The sequence below is a fragment of the Passer domesticus genome, chromosome 4, assembly GCF_036417665.1.
Source record: "Passer domesticus isolate bPasDom1 chromosome 4, bPasDom1.hap1, whole genome shotgun sequence".
NCBI classification, from domain to species: domain Eukaryota; kingdom Metazoa; phylum Chordata; class Aves; order Passeriformes; family Passeridae; genus Passer; species Passer domesticus.
The window spans coordinates 57133900-57143135 of NC_087477.1; positions in this window are offsets into that span (position 1 = coordinate 57133900).

The window sequence follows — 9236 nt, forward strand, 5'->3', positions numbered from 1 at the left end:
GTAAACACAGCCCAGGTTTGCTCTGGTGGTGAAACTTGAAACAGCAAGGACATCCTTTTCAAATTCTTGTCCAGACTGCTGCAACAGGCAGAGAGTGAGGTGTGTTAGAGAGACTTCTGCAGGCTTTTTCCTCTGTGGCACCTGCAGTACAGTCTGGAGGTGCCAGGGGAGCAAAGAGAAATATTTATACACATAGCTGCATGTACAGCAGGTACTTGTGTAGATGGTCAGACAACGGGTGGGAAAATCCAGTGATGGAGCTGATTGCTTATGCTGGATTGTGAATGTCTATGAGAAAATCAGATTCCTTGTTTTAATTTGACAAGAACTTCAGTCAGTAAAGCCAGTCAAGATGCAGCTTGATAGTTCCCTGATTTTACTTTGCAAAGTACCTTTCTCCATGAGAGGATCCTATAACTTCCTGAAAGCTGTTAACTGCTTTTGCTGAAAAATGCCCAAATGTCCCACAAACCACTTTTAAAAACAAGCATGTTTGGATTTGTCTGTGTGTTATACTACTCCAGTTCTTTACTGCAAATTCAGAAGCTGTAATGAGTCCAAATGGATGTTTGAGTTTACCTCTTCACTGAGGAACAAGATGTCTGATTTTTAGCTCCAGCCAGAATCCCTCAGTCTTCAGAAAATAATTGAAGTTTTATTTTGTGACTACACTGTTTGCTAATCTTACACAATGTGTACTCAATATTGAAAAACCTACAATTGTTATTTATGCACCCAGACTTAACCATAAAACTGATTTTCATACACTCATATGCTACCTCAGTGTCCACTTCAGAGTGATCTGTGTTTGTGTTGCTCCATCCTCTTCTGTCTGACCATTTAATTAGTTTTGAAACAAAATTGTCGCCATTGCGAACTGAGTTAAATTGTTTTCTGGTCCTTCATGCTTTGTCATGAGTCACACCAGAGCTGCTGACTTTCAGCAAGACACAGAGCTGGAGTCATTAGGCTCATAATGATCTGCAGCCATCTTCCTTGCTAGCACCTGCTTCCTTTTCTGATGCACTACAACAGAAAATGTAAGTAATATGGCAAATTCCAGAGCCATTCACAGTCATCTGGCATCCCTCCACTGACCTTGGTCCACAAACTGAAGACCAGCTGAAAGACCTGTGAGTTGGTTCATTGCCAGTTTATCCTGGAAATCCTTGGTAGCTTTCTTATCCGCTCTGAATACGTGACTTTGGTGGTCCTCCAGCAGCTCAGGTGGAGTCGTCCATTTTCCTGCCAGCCCTAAGCCCCCATGCCTTTGTCTCCACTCCCAGCTGTTCCCCTGGGCTGTTCATACTGCTGGCTGTCTCCAGGCCATCACTGATGGTCTGTCCCCAGTCCAGGTGGCTCAGAATGTTCTGCCACATGGCGAGGGAAGCACCATTCATGCAAGGGCATTGACAGGCACTCCCGCTTCTGTAAATCTCCCAAAACCAACAATGAATAGAGAATAGCAGGTTTAACAACTTCAGTAATGACCTAGATCATGGGACAGAGCACACACCCAGCAAGTTTGAAGGCAGTACTCATCAGGAGGGGTGGTGGATATACCAGATCATTGTGGTGCCATGCAGTGGGACCTGGACAGGCCAGAAGAATGGACTGGCAGGATCCTCATAAAGTTCAGCAAGGGGAAATGCAGAGTCCTTCACTTTGTGAAGAGTAACCCCAGACACCAGTACAGCCTGGGGACTTAAGGTCTGGAAATCAGGCAGAGGTGGCCTTGAGGGTCCTGGTGGACACCAAGTTGAACATGAGATAGGCATAAACTCTTGCAGTCTAGATGCTCAACAACTTCCTGGACTGTAATAGGAAGACCATCTCCAGCAGGCTGAAGAGGGAATCTTACCTCTCTACTCATCATTGGTGAGACAGATCTGGAGTGCTGGGTCCAGTTCTGGGCTCACCAGTTTGAAAAGCATATGGATATACTGGAGTGAGTCTGGCTACAAAGGGCTGCAAAGACAATTAAGGAACTGGAATATCTCTCAAATGAGGGAAAACAGAGAGAGCTGAGACTCTTCATTCAGCCCAGAGAAGTCTAGGTGGAGTCTTAGCTCTGTGTGTACATATCTGAGGGGAAGGAGTAAAGAAGAGGGAGTCAGGCATTTCTCAGTGGTACCCAGTGGAGAGAGAACACAAACTGAAACACTGGAAACACTTTTTTATTGCTAGGGTGACTGCACACTTGCACAAGTTGCCACAGAAGCTGTGGACTCTCCATCTTTGGAGATATTCAAAATCTGACTGGGCATGGCTGTGAACAAAATAGACTGAGATGAAGAGTTAGGCTGGGTGATCTCCAGAGGTTCCAGCCTTGCCCATCCTGTGATTCTGATCTTTGCAGTATCTGGAGCTGGATAATTCAGTCTCTCCCCTTTCTATGGTTAGAAACAGATTAAAAACCAGTCATAATGATAAAAAACCTGATCTGACCCTATATTGTTGTGGATGACTTCTACAATATCCTGCAAAGTGTCTGGTTTCTTTTGGGAAATATCTGTGTTTGTTTCTTGAGTCCTTGTAGGAACTCCTTTCTGCTAGCAAGAGCCAAGTTGGGCAGAGGTTTCCCAGTGCCTCTAAATTTCTACTCCATGTCAGGCAGGCTGCTGTCCTTGTTTTTCCAAGCTGTGAGTGTTGCAAGGTGGATTTCCCTTTTCTCTAGGAGATGGTTGATTTTATTCAAGCTTTAAAAAAATGCATCCCAGGCAAAATACCTTTCAGATGCTATTTTTGTGAAGCCTTAAAATTCTGTTTGAAACTGTGCTAAACAGATTCTTTAAATTCATACAACATGGACCAACTTTAAGGTATGTGAGAACTTCTACTATCTGCTTGTTCATGTTTCAGGAGTTCTCTTTCCACATTAAACTAACTAGTCACAGTTCTTGACACTAGCTTATGCTATTGGAAGATCAGATCTTCCCAAGAAGATAAAGTCAGGGGATAGAATCAGGGATCAGATATCATCTTGGATTCTCTCAGAGATGCATTGCCTCGTCTTCTGGATTTTCCTGAATTCAAATGGAAAAAAGATCAGATTTTGTACTGAAAAGCCCTCCCACAAGAGTATGACTCTTCCAGTCAACTCTTTCTGAGGGCAGTGACACTTCACTGTCTACTGCTACTGTATCTCTATTAATTAGTGCCTAATTAATAGTGTAGTGTATCAGTATTAATTTTGCCTTTTGCCTTTCTGCTCCTTTTCTCCCAGTGGCCCTTGGCATTGCTAGGTCACTTCCTAGGACAAACATAGAACATAGGATGTGAGCCATAGAAATACATAAATGCTTTGGCTAAAGCCTTCTGTGCAGTCCTGTTTTGCCAGCAGCTGCTTTGACCTGACTGACAAGAGGAGCCCAATGGATTCTTTATGTTTTTCTTCAGTAGAAATAGACCAAATTTAGGGAGGTAATCCAACATATAATAAGGTTTACTTCATTATCATGGACCTGGTTTTGGCAGACTCTGGACTTGGTGATCCAAGAAAGATGTCACAAGTAAAGATCTATTCCTCAGACCTCACCTATTGGAATAATACCTGACAATCTCTAGAGAGGCTGCACCTTCAAAGAAAAATTACTGATGACTAGAGATACTAAAATGGACTTTTTTTTCTTTTCATCACGCAGGGACTTACACTGGAGAAGAAACCCAAGGTTCTAGCAGATTTCATATTACTGACTGTCTAACTGGAAGCATGTAGGCACTTATCACAGCTATTTAATACAAAATGCTGGTCTGCACTGGCATTTGGAAACGAGTTTCTGTGGCTGACATTCTCTGCTGTATGCCTTAATTTTTAATTCCTTCACTTTCATTATCTGCAAGTAGTGATTTTTCCATTATATTTGTAAAGATACAGCCAGGAAAAAAAAAAAAAAAAAAGCATAAAATGACAAGTGGCCACTGGGCAGGAAATGAATCACTCTGACTTGAGTGTGCTAACTACAGATATTGCAAATATACAGAACCACTTTGAAAACTTTCCAAGGACAATGCTCGGTTAAAACTATACCATGTATTCTGAGGATATGAATGTATTATTATGCAACTCTTTGAAAACAATAAACCAAATGAAGCACTCAGTAAAAAATCACAGGGATTTGTTTGGATGGGAACATTTGTTTCAAATGGACTGACATCTACTACATTCTAAATGTTATCTATAGCCAGGTCTCTGTTCTCTTTTCTAGGAAGGACTCAGGAGACTACTGACTGGGTTACATTAATTCTTGCCAGATCATTTGTCTTTTTTCCCTGCACATCAATATCAACCCCAAAGGATATTGCCATAACCTGTTGACATGTTTTGTTACAGAATATATTATTTTTTTTCGAAAGGAGAAAAAATGCTGTGACATTTGGCATTTTTTTAGATGTCCAAGGCCATTTGCCAACACATTAACATTTTACATCATATTTCCAGTTTGATTTGCTTCATTGGATCCCATTTGCTCAAGAGGGCTGAAGATATTCAGTTAACATCTAAGGTTTCTCAGAAATTTTTCAATCCCCTCTACTCCCATGTTGTAATCAGAAGAGAATATTTAAAGAAAAGCTGCAAGTTACAGACAAAATTTAATCCTAACTCATCCTTGTTGATTCAATTTAAGTGATGGGAAACACCAGCAGTTTGAATAGGATTCATTGTTCCCAACATTTTACACCATGTCATTAGTAGAAATCGTGTTTATTTCATTATGTTTTTAGGTATGTGCAGAGGATTATCTAAAAATCAAATAAAATATTGACTTTCTTTCTGAGACTTCTTCATTGAGACTCCTGTTTGAGCTGTCCAGATGTGGCCTGGATAATAGGTGACTCAACCAGGAACAAAAATCTCAGCAAAGTAAAACATCTGTGGTTCATTTTGGAAAACATCATAACAAATAGTATAAAGTGTGAAAGCTCATGCAGCTTTATTTGAACAGCCTGACTCGGAACAAACCTGCTGCGTTTCTTTTCCCTCAACTCTCAGCACAGAATGAGGTCTGTCCCGGCCGTTTGGCCTTCAGCTGGACCTGCAGCTGGCTCAGCTCTCAAATGCAGAGTTGCTGGGGAAATTGTGCTCAGAAAAGCCCAAGAGGAGAAAAGACCCAGTTAGTTACAGCTTCTACATACTCAAAAGAAAATTTTAAACTATCTAGTCCAGACTATGGGAGAGGCTCCCCTTCCTGCCAGGCTCCAGGCTCCTTCACCACGCGGAGTGGGGAGCGCTGTGCACTGTGCCAGCAGCCTGGAGAGGGACAATCCACCACCACACCAGCTCGGGCTCCTGGTCAGACATGTCACCTCTACCCAGCTGGCTCTCCTGCCTGCTGTGTGGGAGGCAGGGGCTACAATGCCTCGAGGACCTTCCACAACTCTTTTGTAAACAGCCTGGCTTTACTGCTCATCCAGAGAGGGTCATTATTTCACTGTAATGGTTTGATACATGTATGAGAACCTCAGGTTTCACTGTGTGGTGTCTGGATGGAGTCAGAGGATGACCAATGTGAGATTTTTGCAGCCATGCAGATGGGATATGATGTGCCATCTGCCTCTGGGGATGCTGGGGTTCTCCCTCTCACCCACAGCATCCCCCGGCACAGCCCAGACAAAAAGGGATCTGTCATGAAGCATGTTCACCTCCATTCTTTCTGCATGACCAGTTATTCTCCTGAGAGTGCTGCTGCCTCATCAGTTTCTGGAAGAGGTCCAGCACTCGGATGGAGTCAACAAGAGGTGGAGAATTCACCAGAGAATTGCCCTTGATCAAGCACTGAGATCAGACACGTATGGATTTGGCTTCCAGCTTCCATCTCTTGTTCTGTCTCTGGAAGTTAATTTTCTTTTCCTTGTCAAGGTAAATTCAGTGTAATCAAACCACTCTTCATTTTTCTATTCTCCCTCTTTTACTGCTTCCCTCTTCTGCACTTTTCTCATAAAATGTGAAGACAGATCTGTACATTACCCTTATCTCTGCCATGCACAGGAAGAAATGGTCCCTGCTGCTTCTCCCTCTCATATGCCTTCAGACTTTGCACTGAACCTCTGGGGTTGCTACAGATCAGGATTATTTTTCATGCACAATAATTACTATGGTACTCCAGGATACTGAGCCAGCTGAGCTCAAGGCAGTAGAGCAGGGCCTTTCCTTCCTCTTGTCTGTTGGGTTGTGTTCAGCCCATGGAAAAAAGGCACTGGCTTCGATCTTTGAGCCTGTATACTCAAATGTACATATTCAGAGGTGTGAAGGGACTCTGGAGAAGTCATAACAGCCTCATACCACTACAAACACTCATCTCCTGCCTCACCTCCAGTGCCTCTGCCCTCTCAGAAACACCTTCTTCACAGAGACTCCTCGTGGACTTTTATTTCACATTTCTTCACTCTGACACACAGCATCAAAAGTCTTTTTTAATTAAGTCATCACTAATAGATATTTTAGAATGCAACAGGTAATAGGAATAAAACTAAGATAAACTCCACTTGGATATGGCTATCATACAGATTTCAAACCTCACAGTGTGAAGAAACGTTTCTTTCTCAACCAGATGTCTAAGGAGTGCAATGAAACAACTTTGTAAATCATAATATTTAAAAAAATATTCAGGTTCCACTCAGGCATGTAATTAATGTTATTATCAAATATTTGCATTATGAGCTTTAATAAGCTTCTAAAAAATAAACCATTTATGCAAGGTTGTGTAATTTCTTTTCATAACTATGATGCATAGAGAAACAGTAGATAAGCCCCTAAAAATTAGAAAATTAAGATATATATATATATGATGCACCAATTGAAAGGAAGCCAGTGACAGCTTTCAGAGTGATAAAGGAAGAATAGAAGAAAAGGAACCTTCTGACCTTCCCCAGAAACAATGGTTTGGATGGATTGATAAAGTGTAGTTCTCTGCTAGGAGACCAACAAAAAATACAGAAAGGTAAGTGCAAAGTGACAAAAATCTAAGGAACTTTTTAGTAGCTTAATATAGCATTCCAAAATAAGAAGGACAGACTATGTGCTAAGTGAAACCAAATCCTTATAAACTAAATTACCCTCCTGCTAATGCTTTTTCTGAGTACTGATGCTTTATAACATATTATAGAAAACTCTGACTTCAGTGGATCTTCTTCTGCAGCCCTGATATAAGTAAAAAGCTTAATAAGAAAATGCATATAAATATTTTGTAATTATTTTTAATGCACAATAATTTGTAAGTTGTTAATTTGTAATTAACATGTTTATTTTGTAATCAACATGTTTATTTTGCATTGTTTGTTGTTTAAAAAATTTTGTATCAAAGACGGGTTTTTAACTTCCCTAGACCCAAACTGCTTTCAGATCTCCTGGTTTTCTTGTACTGTCTTTCTGTAGAATTGGCCATACCTGATATTAAATTACTGATTCTTACTACAATGTTTCAATGTGCAGTACTATAAGGAACCGTGCTATAAGATCCACATGGTCATAAAATCACAGAATCACAGAATGGTTTGAATTAAAAGGGACGTTAAAAATGATCTGGTTCCAACCCCCTTACTGGGATAAGGGACATTTTCCACTGGATCAGGCTGCCCTGTCTGTGAACACTTCCACAGCTGGGGCACCCACATCTTCTCTGGGCAACCAATGCCAGTGAATGACCACCCTCACAGTGAACTTCTTTCTAATATTTGATCTAAGCTTACCTTCTTTCTATTTGAAGCCATTATCCCCTGTCTTACTCCTACATGTTCTTGTCAGATGTCCCTCTCAATTTTTCTTTTAGGCTCCCTTTAATTACTGGAAGGCTGCTACAGGGCCTTTTTGGAGTCTTCTCCTCTCCAGGATGAATATCCCCAACTCTCTCAGCCTGCCTTAACAGAGATGTGCTCCAGTTCTCTGTTCATCTTTGTGGCCTCCTCTGGGATTGCTCCAGCAGGTCCATATCCTTATGTTAGGAGTTAAACCCTGTTTTCTCACATACTTGAAGTAATCAAACTTTATATTGCTTATGTAGCAATGCAATGTATACTTTTACACACTGCATCCAATAACCTTGAATAAAGTATTTTAAAAGCTGTTATGAAGCACAAAGTATATACAACCAAAATAGAGTGGCATAATTGAACTCCTTAATCTAGAAGACCTGCAGTTGCTGTGTTGCTCCTCTTTATTGTAAAGACAGACTGGAAGCGTTCTCACCACCATTTCTTCCCTTTGCTGCTTTTATTTCCCTAAGTCAAAAGAAGGCTATCCAGCAAGGCAAGCTTTCCTCGGGGTTGCAGAGCCATCTAGTGTTGGATGAACAAGCTTCTCACATACATAATTTCTTTCCATTTACTCTTTAATTCCTTGAATGTGTTGTCATTACATATCTTAAAGATTTTATCACTGTTTCTCAGGCCTCTTTTTGTTCTCTGCATTACCTTCTTTTCTTTTCCTTTTATTTTCAGTCTTTAGAAATTCAGCATGAAAGGACTATGCTATATACACAAATCCAACTTTCTGTATTTGTTTCTTCCCTAGGATAGAAAAGATGAAGGAACAAAAACCGAGGGAATATAGGGATGGATCTCACCAATATTCTTTTATCAAATCCTCTGCAATACCTAAGGGTCAATTATGCCACAGCTAGCCCTAGTAAATTTTCATCTGTGCCATCCCTAAAAACATCCAAAATATTCTATTCCAAAGGTAGGAATTTATATTCTCTCTGGCCAGCCTTTCCCCTGTGGATGCTCATTTTCCCTAGGGAAGTTTGCTCTCAACGCTAGGTTCAGGCTGTTTCTTGCAAGTTTAGGTGGCTTCTTTTTGTCCTTTGTTGGAAAAAAAAGGAGGCATTTGACCAGTGCTGTCTTTGTTGTATAATTTGTCTGCTGGTGGATGTGCTTCCTCTTCTGCTTTTTCTCTGTGCACAGCAAGTGTCTTTCTCACAGACTTTCCTGTCTGGGGCTGTTTGTGGGACCTCTCTGCCATACTTTCTTGCTTCCTCCTGACCTGTCTCTGTGTCTTACTCCCCCTCCCAGAGGTGTGGCAGCACTGGACACTGCTTCAGCCAAGGCTCTGTTAGTGCAGCTTTAGGGCAGCATGAGGGATGCCTGTGCCTTACAAATGACAAACCTGGTGCTGAGCTTGGGTGACCACCTCAGGTAGGGCAGAGACAGTCTGAAGGGATGCAGACAACCCAGAGCACAGCAAGCAATGTCCCAGTGCAGGTTGATCAGAAAAAGAGGATTTAATGGGAAATATCATC